The 12,512-nt window shown below is 38.9% G+C and overlaps 1 pseudogene; it reads left to right on the top strand.

The window, feature by feature from the left end:
* The first annotated feature begins 616 nt into the window (after window positions 1–616).
* LOC111607826 lies at window positions 617–6,881 on the top strand (annotated as a pseudogene).
* The last annotated feature ends 5,631 nt before the right edge of the window (window positions 6,882–12,512 follow it).

Genomic DNA, 12,512 nt, shown 5'->3' on the forward strand with positions numbered 1-12,512 from the left:
CTAAAAAAGTTCATTTTAATGTAACTTAGTTACTGTCCAAATCTAGTAGTCAGTAATCTAACTAAGTTACTTTTTCAAGGAGTAATCAGTAATCTGATTAAAGTTACTTCTTCAAAGTAACTATGCCATCACTGCTTGTAAGTTAGTATTTCAAGAGTGCTAAGTAATTTGCATTGGCCATACAGTAATGCATGTTACTGTCTATTTTTTGCTAAGATTAAATTAATAATTCAGATGTATTCAGAGAACATAACCCAAGTTTATTCCTCCTGTTAGAACCGATTTTATAATAAGTATAATAAGTGATATAGTAATTAAAAGCAGTGTTGATTTCTGCACATCACTAATTGAAAATACGAACAAGCTTCTTCTATAATAATCATCCAGCAGCTGAATGATTATTATTTATTCATTCATAAACCAAATAAAATAAAATAATGGTTTTACTCTCTTCAGTCCTGAAAAGTTTCAAACATGGCAACAAATTCGTTTCAATGACAAAACCTTGAGTAATGCGTCAGCCTAAACTTTGCTCCTCCTACAGCTCCCACTTTATCTGTGAGGGTGGGATGGGCTGAGGGTGTGTGTGTGTGTGTGTGTGTGTGTGTTGTGTGTGCGGTAGTACATAAGCAGAGGGAGAGAAAGTGAGACCAGGATAAGACCACAGTGGCTGAGAAGTGATGATCGGTCACACAGCCAGCCGCTGCGCTCTGCCGGTCTGGATCCGGCTGATTATTTTTCACCCTTTCACCGTTTCTCCTCCACTTTTCTTCCTCACGTCGTTTCACTGAAACCAGAGCAACAGGATTGTTTTTGGTGCTTGAGGAGGAGCTGAAAGATGAAAATGGGAAAAAGAAACAGCTGAGATAATCCTGGACCGCTCCAAACATTCCCAAACTGAATCGTTTCCTGCTGCTTTTCATCGGCTTCGTCAGTTTCCTCCTCAGCTTCTTCATGGACAGATTTTTCATGCGCATGAAGCTGCCAGGATACATCATGGACTAAGAACATGGACAACAGAAATTTACCAAACAAAATCATAGAATCAGTTATAAATAAAGGTGACACTTATCCAAATCTTAACCCATTCAGGACTGGCTGTAACAAAGAGAAGAAGTAAAGATGAACTCCACGGCTCAGCAAGGCTTGATCCCATGCTACCTGAACCGGAGCCGGTGCCTAGGAACTCTGCCAGAGAAAGACGTTTCCGGAGAGAAGAAGGATTCCTCTGCTGGCTGCTACGAGCAGCTGCCGATTTCCACCGAGGTCTTCCTCACTTTGGGCATCATCAGCCTGCTGGAGAACATCCTGGTGGTCGCCGCCATCATCAAGAACAAGAACCTCCATTCCCCGATCTACTTCTTCATCTGTAGCCTGGCGGTCGCTGACATGCTGGTCAGCGTCTCCAACGCCTCGGAGACGATCGTCATAGCGCTGATCAACGGCGGCAGCCTCACCATCCCCGTCACGTTCATCAAAAGCATGGACTACGTGTTCGACTCCATGATCTGCAGCTCTCAGCTCGCCTCCATCTGCAGCTTGCTCGCCATCGCCATCGACCGCTACATCACTATCTTCTACGCCCTGCGGTACCACAACATCGTCACCATCCGGCGGGCGTTGCTGGTCATCGCCAGCATCTGGACGTGCTGCACCGTCTCTGGCATCCTGTTCATCATCTAGTCAGAGAGCACCATGGTGCTCATCTGCCTCATCACCATGTTCTTCACCATGCTGGTCCTCATGGCGTCGCTCTACGTTCACATGTTCCTGCTGGCGCGCCAGCACATGAAGCGCATTGCCGCTGCCGCCCTGCGGGGCAACGCGCCCATCCAGCAGCGCGCCAACATGAAGAGCTTCATCACCCTAACCATCCTGCTGGGGGTGTTTGTGGTGTGCTGGGCGCCCTTCTTTCTGCACCTCATCCTGATGATCACCTGCCCCAGGAACCCCTACTGCACCTGCTTCATGTCGCACTTCAACATGTACCTCATCCTCATCATGTCATCGACCCCATCATCTACGCTTTCCGCAGCCAGGAGATGAGGAAGACCTTTAACACTAGGACTACCAGGATTTTGAGAAATTCCTATCTCTACCAAGAGGGGCCAGATTGGGTATCTTCCTAGAGCTACCGAGAGGGGCCAAACTGGGTTATTAGCATCCAAATGTGGCCAAACTGACGACTCTGAATGGTCTAATTAGCATCCCTGTAGATGAGCAGGGGGGAGGAGAGCCAAACTCACTACATCAACTTTCACGCTCAATACACAGCAGTTAAAGTCACCTTCTCCCCACTCCCCAATTCAACATTTAGGCGTATGCTCACATTTTATACATATAAAAATGACTGCAAACAGACGTGCAATTGCACTGTTTCTCTTAATTTTAAAACATTTCAGTGGATAATTATGTAAATGGAATAGAAGATAATTTATTTTTAAGATTTTTTACTCAATTTTTACCATTTGCATGTGAAAAAGGCAGAATTTTGTGTTTCATAGACTCAAGTGTGCTCACCAAAGTGTTTAATGTAAACATTTTCATCAAATCCAAGGTTCTTTATTGCATTTACATTTTTATCAATCCTGATGGAATTGAGTTACAGAGACCAATACCTTTACCCAAGCAATTCAGAAATGTTCTTCTGACATTTTTACTGCACCAGCTTACATCTTATTCAGGCCCAAAAACTGGATACAGTTATCTGTCGATGATAGGCAGAATGTATCTTAGGGAGAATTTAAAGTTCAACACAGGGCTAACACAGAAACACACCAAGATGGCTACTTAGATGTACTAAAACAAGGTATTTTGAATATTATTAATATTTATGCTTTAGCACTGCTAGAGGAAGTCCAAACACTAGGGCACGAGAGAACGCAAACTCTACAGAATAAATCCAAGGCTACGATTCAAACTGGAGATCTTTTTTTCCAAGGAGACATTGGTAATTACCACACCGCTGTGCTGCTTCTGTGTAACTTTGTATTTATTGATATTGTACATGAAAAATGTTTGAAATGTATCTTTGTTCAATGCATTTGTGATTTTTTTTTCACAAGTGAATTGGATAAAATACACAGCAATCTTCAGCATAAGATAGCTCATCTTCTCCACAAGTTGAAAAAATTGCATTTCCTTTCCCACTTATAACACATTGGCATGTGATGTACAAGATATTGAGAGTGGATTTGCACACATCTGCCACAGGTTCCCAAAGTTTCAGGAGAATTGGGGTAAATTCACACCAGCCCTCTTTAGCCCACGTTAATACTCTTTTTCATTTGCCTAGAAAATTTGGTTGATTTAGGGAGGTGTGAATGTGTACTCAAACTCTAATGCGGACCAAAGAAGTGAACTCTGGTCCTCCTAAAAGCCTAGGTCTCGGTTCAGCTGAAGTGAACTGTAGTGCGGTTTGAATGTATACGTGAATGCCAAGTGGTCCTGAGACCGCTCCAAAAGCAGGAAACGCACTACAGCAGAGGGTACTTGTGTGAAAAACAACATTCTCCATAGTTTGATGCCTCATCCCCGACTCATGCTGAGCAGATTTTGTTGAACAGTGTTTGTTTTTTCACATTTACCCAAAGACAAAATAAACATCCAACAACAGCTAAAATCTGAGGCCACCCCACTTTTGCTTACATTTTTAAGAATCAAGTTGTGCGTAGTGTCTTGTTCAGATTTTGTTCTGTTATTTCCTTCAGTGATTCTTAGTGCAGCATTTTCACAGGCAAGAGGATAAAAAAGTTGCTAATGGGGTTTCATTTGTTTAACACAATGCAGTGTGAAAGCATATCTTATCAACTTAAAATGTAACAGATGTTACAATTTTGAATGTAATGATTATCATGACATGTAAACAAAAACAGAGTCACGTCAGATTTTAGCAGTTGTATGACTTCATTTTTATCTTTGGCAAAAGACTACCAGCAATTCCTCCCGCTAGCGCAAGACATGCACATTTGCTTTGGTTTATTTATCCAGAATGCTTTGACCTACAATTCACGTTTTGCTTTTGGAATGGTATTCACTTTGCTTGGCACATACTTATGCATTCAAACCACACCTAATAACCCTGGTTATTAGGTAGACCAGAGTTTGCTTTTCGATTTCTTTATGGTTCCATGTCATAAATGCCGGGGGTTATTTCTGTGTTTTTTATAGAGATAAGAATAACATTGATGCTGTGTAAAAGATCGACAGCTTGTTGAGTATTTAAACCTACAAAACCAACAGCAGAAGAGGCAGTCAACAGACGGGGGTGAGGATGCATGCAGTGTGATAGGCTTAGACATTGACAATTGTTGAAAGGATGTAGATGACCTGCATGGAACAAGTACTCTTAGTTTTCCTGCTAATTACTCTCTGATTCCAACTGAACACACCTGGAAGATGGCAGCTAACATCCTTTCATCGACATCATTAAATTGACTTTTCACCATAGTGTACTGTGAAACCCCAGTCCTCTATTGCAATTTCAGTGAAGAAATTATAGAAAAGACCATAACCATCCACCAGTCACTACAACAGCTTATTACTAAATAATTAATATAGGCTAGTGGACAGACATTTCTGCCTATAGTACACATTTAAAATCAATTAAATGGTGCAGTTGTTGTTGCTTGTTAGGTTAACAACTGACCTAACAAAACGTATGCAGTAGATCATGACAGTTTATTAGCTGATAATTTAACCACTAAGAAAAGACATTTAATTTTGTTGTAAAGTTTGCACAAAAAAAAAGCCGTAAACAAAGGATGCAAAATATACAAAGTTTTAGAGCGCATCTGCTATTAAACTGGTTAACATGTTGTTTAAAAAAGAAAATTGAGAGTCAAGACAGATACTAGAGGGACAAAACTTAGAAAACAACATCAGGATTTGTTGTAAGAATTACCATGCAAAGAGAAACTATGCATGGGACTTGAAATATACTGCATTTGGTGAGCAGGGGGGAGGAGAGCCAAACTCACTACATCAACTTTCACGCTGATTGTCCTTGGAACAGGATAGTAATGGCCTTATTTACATAACAAAGGCGCCTCTTCACACCCTCTCTTGGAGGGCCAAACTGGCCCCTCTCTGGTACCTGGACGAAGATTCCCATTTTGGGAATCTTTGGTAGTTCTAGTGTTAAGGAGATCTTCTGCTGGTGTATTAGCTTTCTGTGAGACGCTCCAGGTAGTTCATCTGTAATCTGTGTGCAGTGCAAACCTCCAGGTCTGCAGGATAAGTGGGGTTGATTAGACGGTTGGCTAACAGAGGATTTGTCTGCAGTCCACAATGTTGTGAATCTAAAAGGATGAAGAGCCTGAAATGTCAGTTTTGCAGCAGCACAGATTGAAAATGCTTTGGCATATGATGTTTTTAAAGCACATTAGACAGCTAAGAATGAGATAAGAGACTAACTTTGTTACAACTGAGATTACTTTATGTCTCCATTGGTTTTTGAACATGGAACCATTGGGGTAGGACTTTATAGCATCGCCACATAAGGTGATATGACATTACTCTTAACTGTAATCATAATATTGACTTATAAGGTGATCATACCTTATAAGGCAACCACAGTATTGCATTATAAAGCGATCATTACATTATAATTATAACTTACCCTTATAAGGTAATCCTGCAATCACAACTCTGTCTTATAAGGCGAGTTTTTCTCTTTAAATTAATCACACCATTGATTTCTGAGGTAACCATAACTTTGCCTTATGATGTAATCAAGGATAAAAATAATGCCTTAAAAGGTAATCATACCATTGTTTACTGACACAACCATGATATTGCCATAAAAGGAGGCCTATTGCTTCATAAGGTTATGAGAACAATCACGCCCTCTCCTGTACTCGCTTTATTTTTTTTCATTTTTGGCCACCTTTATTCAACTGAAAGTTTACAAAACAGCCAAATAAATTAGTGTTTTAAAACTTAATTCAGTTAAAGGAAGCTAGGTGTGCTAAATGTTTGCAAGTTTAGCAAAGGTGCTAAACGAAGCATTAGCTCTGCTATTAATAGCAGAGCTAATTATAATGTGATTGTGCTAATTGCAATGCGCTAATTAGCACATTAGCAGGTTAGCGGAAGTATACCCACCGCTTTGATTTCATCACAGCACAAATTTCAAGAACAGTATTGGTCTCTTTCCAGCACAAATCAGCTAAACTTTATTATTAAACTATTTTCTTTTATAGCAGGCAGACTTTCAGTACCAAATAAGAATTGTTTACTTCAAACCCTCAGGCAAAAAAGTAATGTCATTAAGTTAAAAGTTGTCAAAAAAAGTTTTTTAGCACAATGTTGAGCTAAAAAAATAATCAGAAATATTTGATGGCACCATTCACAGGTTCAAACAGGGTAAAAAAAATCTGCTTGTTTCTGATCTACGCTCTTGTAAGTTTGTGTAAGTATTTGTGTAAATTTGCACATTTGAGTTATTCACACTGGCACTTTAAGCATGTGGTTATAAGTAAGTCTATTTTTCAGTGTGTTTGTGTGAAAGGGAGGAGTATAATTAATGTAGGTTTTCTCTGTGTGTCTGACCTGCTGCTTTTTTAAATCTTTGCCTTAATGGTGTTGCACTGTGATATAAAAAGAAACCGTATTCTGTATGAAAGTGTCTCAGAAAAAAAAAGATTATGTACAGTTTTGATGTTTTAAGTGTTGCCTTTTTAATGTGCACCTCTGTAAACTTGAATTGCACTCAAACGCTCACAAAACGCACAAGAGAACAGATGTAAACAGGGTGTCTTATCAGCTCCGCCTGACATGTGACTCATGCAACTGAAAAACATGTTTTGTATTTTTTTTCCCATCAGTGTGTACTGTGAATCACTGCTGCTGTGACTTGAATAAATCATAATGCAACCTGAGCCGCAGATCTGTATGTAACTTTACTCTGATTTTGCACAAAACTGAGATAAAACTCAACGTTTCCTTCAGTTTGGGAGGAAATCCAACCTTCAGATCACAAACCATTAAATTATGGCTTCCAGAAATCTCTGTAGGTGATGAATAATCACTTCATCTTCAGGAGGATTTTATATATTGCAGCTATTCAATCTGATAAAGCCAATTAATTTGGCTTTATCTTTCTTTACAGCCTTGAATGGCACCTGAAAAACCTTCAGTGATGCTTTCAAAGCAGTGGCAGAAGCAAGAAATTGAATTCTTTCCAATGTCAAGACAATTTCAAATTAGTTTTGGTTTATAGGAAATTAAAAATGCAACAGTTTTCTTAGTAGATCAAGAAAAAGAGATTGTAAAAATCACCCAGAACTGGAAAAGGTTAATAGAATAAAGTCGGGAAAACTGACTTTGTTATATTTCTTTTTCAGCAATAACATAGATGCTAACTAGCTAGCGAGGGTAATGTTTCAGCCAGTCAACAGTACATAATACAGATGTCTGCGTACGACTCAAACTTATGCCTGACAGAAAAGGCATGTGAGGGAAAAACCATAGATTACGCATGATTAGACAATTCTAGCAAAAATGTTATACCTGTGATTATTGTATTTAAGGCCAAACTACATTTTTTACCTGGATTTAAGGCATTTTAAGGCCTTAATTTTAGATACTTGAATTTAAGGCTTTTATAAGGTGCTATTGCAGGTCAGGCTGCAAACGACCAGCTTTAGCTCCTCTTCCTCATCCCTGTGGTCCTACTGCCATCTGCAGAAAAGCACTGCTTGGTTAGAAACAACCAATCAGGGCCAGGATGTCTGTCATTGCTCTAGCTGCCAGCATAACCTATCATAAATGCTACGTCCTATTAGTATGTAGACCAATGACCGCAAATAAACAGTTTAAGTCGTTTCTCTGACACAATCACATTTAAGAGTGAGTATGTGAGGTTGATTGGCAGCACTAAGACCCGCCTCCTGGCTCTGATTGGTTGCTTTTGGTGCATTTCTCCAGACGACAATAATACCTCAGGGAAGAGGTGGAGGACATCGATCTTTTCACAGATTAAACTGTCTCATAACAAACTGTCACAACATAGTGACAGTTTTAAGAAATATGTTAAAAATATTATTTCATTCTGATTGTTTGGCTACAACTATAAAGTTTATTTTGTGTGAGATTCATCTGAATAATTTATTTTGATGTATTTAATGTTGAAAATCTTTTGTTAAAAGAGTGTTACATTTATCAAAATATTTTCTACATCCTGTAAATTCCTCCTTCATTTTGATTTTAAGTTTAAATCCCCACAGTAATCTACAATATGGGGGATTTGGAGCAGGAGAGCTTTTATCCACATTAATATATTTTAATAGCTGGATAAGTCGTCTGAAAGCTTTTACTTGTGAGAGGTGTTTTCTCTTTTCTTTGTTAGCTAAGCTGTTTGCATTTGAGGGTCTCTGCTGGGTCACCCAGAACGAAACAAATCCATCAGGAAGACTTAGCTGAAAGAAAATACAAAACTTTGCTCATTTAGGCTGAAAAACATTTCTTGGAGGGCAGAAGCATAAAAGCCCCTCAGGGGGGATAAACAAAACCCTAAGCCTCCACTGCAACGGGGTTTATGGTGAGGATGAAGATTTGAATGTTTGTTTTTATCAGGTGAAAGAAAAACATCTTTATTCTTTTTATCTATTACTAAATTTACTCACTTGTTCCCTCTATCAAGAACAACAAAAGACTATCAAAGTTAAAGCACGACAAATGAACACTTCTTCAGAGCACAAATCTGAAAACTTTGGCTAAAATTTGGTAAAATTATGACTTATTGGAACCAATAGATGGAAATTTGTGTAAAGTTGAGTTCATTCTTTACTACATTTGGACAGTGTGCTAAAATGTTCAAGTAATATGCATAATTTAAACTACAAAAGTACCTGTAAAGATTTTTTAAAATAAATTTAGGACTAAATTACAACACCTCCATTTTTATTCCTACTTAAAATAGATTGAATAAAAAATAGACATAGTCAAAATATCTGTGCCATTTAACTGTAAAGTTGGAGAGAAAAAAATCCTATGGGAGCTAAGTAATTGTATTTTTTTCAGTTCACACAAATACAAAATAATATGTGATGAAATAATAAATATTTTGTAAGTGATAAGAAAACATTTACATTTATGGCGTCAGAATTTTACAATTGGCTAAAAATGACACTTTTGTTGACATCAATCTTTTTTTTTGAGGAACTGATCTTCTATTCTGAGCATATAACACTCCAGTTTATCTACATAGTCTTGCACTTTTGTTCTAGAAACAATAAAATAAAACAGAATATTCTTAGATGGATCAGTGAAATATAGTATAAAATACACTGCCTGGCCAAAAAAAAAGTCGCCACCTGGATTTAACTAAGCAAATAGGTTCAAGCCTCCTATTGGATAAGTACTGCATAGGCGATTATCTTTCAGCTGGCAACAAGTTATTTAACCCCAGCTGATGCAATGAGTAACTCCTCATTTCTTAAACAACCTGTTTAAGTGGCAAAAGACACATCCTGTGGTCGTGGAAAAGATGTTAGTCTGTTTAAGAAGGGTCAAATCATTGGCATGCATCAAGCAGAGAAAACATCTAAGGAGATTGCAGAAACTACTAGAATTGGGTTAAGAACTGTCCAATGCATCATTAAAAACTGGAAGGATGGTGGGGAACCATCGTCTTCCAGGAAGAAATGTGGTCGGAAAAAAATCCTGAATGATCGTGATCGGCGATTACTTAAATGTTTGGTCAAATCGAATCGAAGAAAAACAGCAGCAGAACTCAGGAGTATGTTTAATTGTGAACGCAAAAGCATTTCCACACACACAATGCGAAGGGAACTCAAGGGGTTGGGATTGAACAGCTGTGTAGCCGTAAGAAAACCTCTAATCAGTAAGGCTAACCAGAAAAAAAGGCTTCAGTTTGCTAGGGAGCATAAAGATTGGACTCTGGAGGAATGGAAGAGGGTCATGTGGTCTGATGAGTCCAGATTTACCCTGTTCCAGAGTGATGGGCGCATCAGGGTAAGAAGAGAGGCAGGTGAAGTGATGCACCCATCATGCCTAGTGCCTACTGTCCAAGCCTGTGGGGGCAGTGCTATGATCTGGGGTTGCTGCAGTTGGTCAGGTCTAGGTTCAGCAACATTGTGTGCCCAAAGAATGAGGTCAGCTGACTACCTGAATATACCGAATGACCAGGTTATTCCATCAATGGATTTTGTCTTCCCAAATGGAACGGGCATATTCCAAGATGACAATGCCAGGATTCATGGGGCTCACATTGTGAAAGAGTGGTTCAGGGAGCATGAGACATCTTTTTCACACATGGATTGGCCACCACAGAGTCCAGACCTTAACCCCATTGAGAATCTTTGGGATGTGCTAGAGAAGCTTTGCGCAGTGGTCAGACTCTCCCATCATCAATACAAGATCTTGGTGAAAGATTAATGCAACACTGGATGGAAATAAATCTTGTGACACTGCAGAAGCTTATTGAAACAATGCCACAGCGAATGCGGGCTGTAATCAAAGCTAAAGGCGGTCCAACAAAATATTAGAGAGTGTGACCATTTTTTGGTGGTGACTTTTTTTTTGGCCAGGCAGTGTATATATGAGTCTATAAATTATGTTTTCTTTGTATGATAGTGTCAAAATACTCGTGTATTTGATACAAAAGTATATTAAAGAATAGTAATAAAGAGTTGAAATTAAAAAAGTAACCTCACTCCTTTTGGACAGGTACAGTAGCTAAAATGACTGATTCTTATGTGTAAAGCATTGCTTTTTTTATGATTTGTTAAAAACAATAATAAAGAAATAAAAAAATAACTGTTATGAGAAACGCTCTAGCTGTTGAGCAAATGATGAAATTGATGTGAGAAACAAACCAAACCGTCTAAAAAACAGTCAGATTCTCACAGCTGTGCAGAAGCAGTGAGCTGCTTCATCTCTGGCTCTTCAGGGTGTCACTTATCAAACAGCATCTTTAAGCCAGGAGTCCTGCTGAATCCTGATGTGCTGGAGAGAAACGCCACAACCAGCGTTATCAGTCAGCCTCGCCTCACTGCCTTCCAAACAGCCAATGAACCAGCAGATCGGACCACCGATCGCCACCGCGTTGTGGCTCCGCGTTATTCTTTACGCTTGATTTAAGGCTGAAAAATGTATTATTTTTAGGATATTTCATCGTTTTGTGCTCTGCTGCCTCCGGCTCTTATCAGACGGCGCTTCTGGGGATTTGTACTCGAAGCTGCTTGCATTAAATTAGTCCGTGTTGACTCAGCGCCTGGCATCCCCAGCCACGGCAAATAATGCTGGAATTTATTTCCAAGTCAGGGCCTCAGTTAAGGTCAATTAGTGCTTTCATTTGGATTGCTGAAAGAAAGCACAAGCAGTGTCCTTTGTTAGAAAGTGATAATTCCCTGATACAAACCTGTCAGACTGCAACCGAAAATGATTTTGTGTAATATTTAAAGACGTAAATAGTAATAATCATTAGGCTTAATCTTAACCGTTTTGGTTAAATTAGATTAAATCTTTGTATTACATAAGTGAGTCTTTCACACCGGTCCTTTTATTTCACTTTAATCAAACTCTAGTTCATTTGGCTAGAACAGGGGTGTCCAAAGTGTGGCCTGGGGGCCATTTGTGGCCCTTGGAACACTTCTGTATGGTCCCCCGACTGCAGTTGCTAAAGACAAAAGGGAAATCCTACAAATGCCGCTCCATTTTTGTTTACATTTTGTAAAGAAGGAAGTTGCGCTCAGTGTCTTCTTCAGATGTTTTCATGTCTTTTCCTTCAGTTATTCTTGGTGCAGCGCCCCCACAGGCGAGGAGGGGAACAGGTTTTTCAAAGAGTTTGGTTCATTTGACTCAGTGCAGTGTGAAAGAGAACCACAGCAGCTGAAAATGTAACAAATGTGGAGGTTTTGGTATCCGAATTGAGTCTATTAGACTACTGGGTGGAAAAACTTTTAAGATATGTCATACAAACAAAACAAAGGGCTAGTAAAGTTCATGTTGACTTTTCAAAATGTGGTTTAAAGTGTGGTCTACTGTATATAACCATAGAGAGTAAACTCTCACCTATTTGCAGTTTAGTATTTGGAGATTTTTTCATAAAGCAAATGTAAAATACAGCTGAAATACCTCAACGCAAAGCTACTTGACATGCTACTGGCTATCATTGAAGCAGCCAATCCAGGAATGCCAATTATTTTTCTTGCTGCTTTTTGGCTGAACTTTCAAGAGCGGAGATAAGGAAGAGCGTAGATGTTAGCTAACAGATTTTCATAGCAACTTTCCACAACTAGAATGAATCAAGGCAAAGTTTCCAAACTTGGAATCGTAGGTAAAATCTGAGTCTTAAATGATTTAATTTTTCCACATATTCTTACCTATAAACGAAGAGAGGTGCATATAAACAGATTTAGTTTGAACATTTAATCTTTCATGGTTACAATAAGGGATCTCTTACATAAATCACATCCAGACTGTAGAGTATTTCTTCACTCAGAAATGTGAATGCGTGGTGAAAGTCGTTTGGATGTGATATAAAC

Source organism: Xiphophorus maculatus, unplaced genomic scaffold (genome assembly GCF_002775205.1).
Source record: "Xiphophorus maculatus strain JP 163 A unplaced genomic scaffold, X_maculatus-5.0-male Unplaced_Scaffold_BN000024F, whole genome shotgun sequence".
NCBI classification, from domain to species: Eukaryota; Metazoa; Chordata; class Actinopteri; order Cyprinodontiformes; family Poeciliidae; genus Xiphophorus; species Xiphophorus maculatus.